Raw genomic sequence first — 3,211 nt, 5'->3', positions numbered from 1 at the left:
CCAATAGGAATGTCAACATTTTCTGCTTATGTGACATTTACAGCTAACTCTAGTTCTAGTGTGGCATAGATAATGACTCAACTCCCCCAGAGTTTTGTCCCCCTCAAACTATTAATGCAATTGAAAGGAGCCTAGATGAAGATACCCAAATTGATGAAGAAGGCAACTCTATCTGGGTGTAAAAAGACAAAAAAGGTTTCATGTGTGAATGAAATTTAAAGAAATCTCACTTGTAGATAGTACAAAAAAAGGCCCAATATATTCATTGTAAATCCAATTTGACTATTATTAGTAGTAGAGTAACTTCACCTATGAATTGACATTTGAAACGTTATCCTAGTAGAAAAGTGATATTACGGAAGCAAAAAATCATAAATTTTCAACCAATGGGGTCTATTGTTTATAGTAGTTCAGCTAACCTTCCTTTTATGGATTTTGGAGGCAAATATGATCAAGCTAAAACAATGATATTTATTGCCCATAAGATTCCTATGCATGAGCATTTGTTCATGATAGTAGAAGAAAAGAGATTTAATTTTTTCATGAAGATGTCAAATGTAAATTACAAAAAAAAAATATCTTATAAGATCATTAAGAATGAGTGTTTGGAGGTATATGAGTCAGAGAAAAGGAAATTAGAAACTTCATTAAAAATATTAATAAGATTAGTATTAGCACGGATCTTTGGAAGTCCCAAAATCAAAAAATCGAATACATGGTTATTACTGGCATTTCATTGAGAGTAATTGGAAGTTACAAAAGCGGATCTTGAGTTTTGTGCATGTTCCTCCTCCTCCTCGTGGTGTTGACATAGCATATGCTATTTACAAATGTTTGAAAGATTAGGAAATTGAAAATAAAATATTTAGTATCTCAATTGATAATGACGCACATAATGATGTTTGTCTGAGAGTTTTGAAAGATGATTTTTCAAGAAATAGAAAATTGGTTTATGGTGGAAAGTTATTTCATGTGAGTTGTTGTGGTCATAATCTAAACTTATTAGTCCAAGATGGTCTTGTTGAAATGAAAAATATAATTGAGAATGTGTAAGAGGGTGTCAAATTCATTAACCAGTTTGAGGCTAGACTTCACATTTTTTTCTGAAATTGTGCAATAAGTACATCTAAGGGAAAAAAAAGGTTGCTTATTGATTGTCCAACTCGTTGGAACTCTACTTATGATATGTTGCCTTTTGCATTAAAATTTGAAGACGCATTTCCTAGATTTCAAGATAGCCAATTTATGATTGTTTGCCAAGTCTTGATGAATGGGAAAATGTTGAAATGGTATGTGAGATTTAGAAGTCTTTAATGTAGTCACTAATATCATTTCTGGGAGTGACTACACTACTTCTAATTTGTACCTTAGTGAGGTATATAGGGTAAAAGAAGTTTTGAATTTTCATTCTACAAATGAAAATGTTTTCATTAGGATGATAGTTGTTAAAATGAAACAAAATTTTGACAAGTACTAGGATGAATACAATTTGTTGATGGTTGTTGCTTCGATTTTGGATCCAAGGGTCAAATTAAGAATGTTTGAAATGTGTTTTCTAGAGATATATTATGAGGTGGAAGCTAGAATGAATGTCAGCTTAGTTCAATAGACCTTATTTGAGATTTATGACGATTATATAGCCATGTGTAATATGAAAATTAGTAATGAAGAGATTGTTTCAAGTATTATCTCTACGGGTCTTTCCACAAGTTGTAGGTCACATTCTTCATCAAGTTCAAGTTGGTAAAAGTTAATGACTTATGTAAAACAAGTGAAAGTAGTGAATTTACCAAAGTCAAAATTGGAAAATTATCTTGAATAATATGTGTATATTTGTGAGGAAGCTTCACAATATGATTTTTGTTGATGAGAAGATATGGAAAGCTCTTACATGACTCTCACTATAAGAAGTCTCACATAGCCACAATTAATATGGTGAAGTCTCACAGAAAGAGGTCTCACAAAAGAGTTTTAGTTTAAAGGTGTTTGAGTTATGTTAGTTTTCTATTTATGTTGAGTTGTTTAATTATGCTAGGACTTATCTTTAAGTGTTAGACTTTGGGTATAATTGGGACAAGGATAGTTTAATTGTAATTGGACTCTACTACTTTTTTCTATTATAAATAGAGGCCCATGTACTCAAATTATATCAAGTCAATGAAATTTTTCTCTTTTCCAGAAATTCAACATGGTATCAACACAATCTTTTGTGAGTTAACTCAATCAACCTACGAAGATAATGTGATCCTTTTCTGATCTACCAACTCTAGTAGTTTAGGTTCGTATTTATCTTTTTTCTCTCTTTTTCAATTACAATACCAGTCGTTTTCTTGTCATTCACACCTCCATGACGATCTTTTCACATAGAAAAATACATATTGACAAAAAGATATTTGAATTTACTTTCCAATGCAATTTTTTTTAATCAGAGTTTTTTACAAAGAGAAATCGATATTTGAAGCAACAAAGGTCAGTCTGCAAGAGAAGTCTGAGCAGTAGTAGCTACTTTTGAGCCATCTTATGCCATCAAGAACAAGACTTTACATGAAGAAATATATATCCAAAGAAAGATTTATAAGTCTATTTTCTTACCTATTCAACCAATTCTCAATCTGATATTTCTATAGGGAGATCTCGATCTTGGAAGAGTCAATGGTCATGCAAACCATAGAAGAAAGAGTAATTAGCTCGGCCAGATTACCAATTCCCAAATATATCATCTTTTTTCTATCTCAAAAGAATTATATTTTATAAAACAAAGTTATACTTGGATGAAATATATTGAAGTCTAGTTTCAGAATGAGAAAATTTCTTGTCAATCTAATCTATATTTAAGGAGATATTTATACAAGAAGTATCAAAGGTCAGTTCTTCCAAAAATCTCTCTTTTTTTCCTATTTTCTCTCCTATTATCTGTCCAGGCATGGATGTCATTTGAGTTTCCTTTTTCTCCTAAAATCCTGTTATGGACTCCATAGCATCTAGAGTAACTAGTCGACACAGAGGGTAGACTATGTAATTTGCAGCTTTATTTCATTAGCAAGTTTTAATGTAATTTCTTTCTAAACTAATGGCCGCTTGTCTGGCCTATGTTGGCGTCGTTCCCTAATTCTTTTATAGGGACGTCTGTTATGAAATGAATTAAGCATTGAACAAAATTAGTGTAGTGAGATGGGATTCTCTCTCTGACGAGGTCCAAGGCCGAGTCTCC

This window comes from Aristolochia californica, unplaced genomic scaffold, assembly GCF_029961685.1.
Source record: "Aristolochia californica isolate CCGP_79_NKW_82.1479 unplaced genomic scaffold, dmAriCali1.0.hap1 SCAF_2, whole genome shotgun sequence".
Lineage (NCBI taxonomy): Eukaryota > Viridiplantae > Streptophyta > Magnoliopsida > Piperales > Aristolochiaceae > Aristolochia > Aristolochia californica.
Note: the sequence above shows the minus strand (reverse complement) of the source record.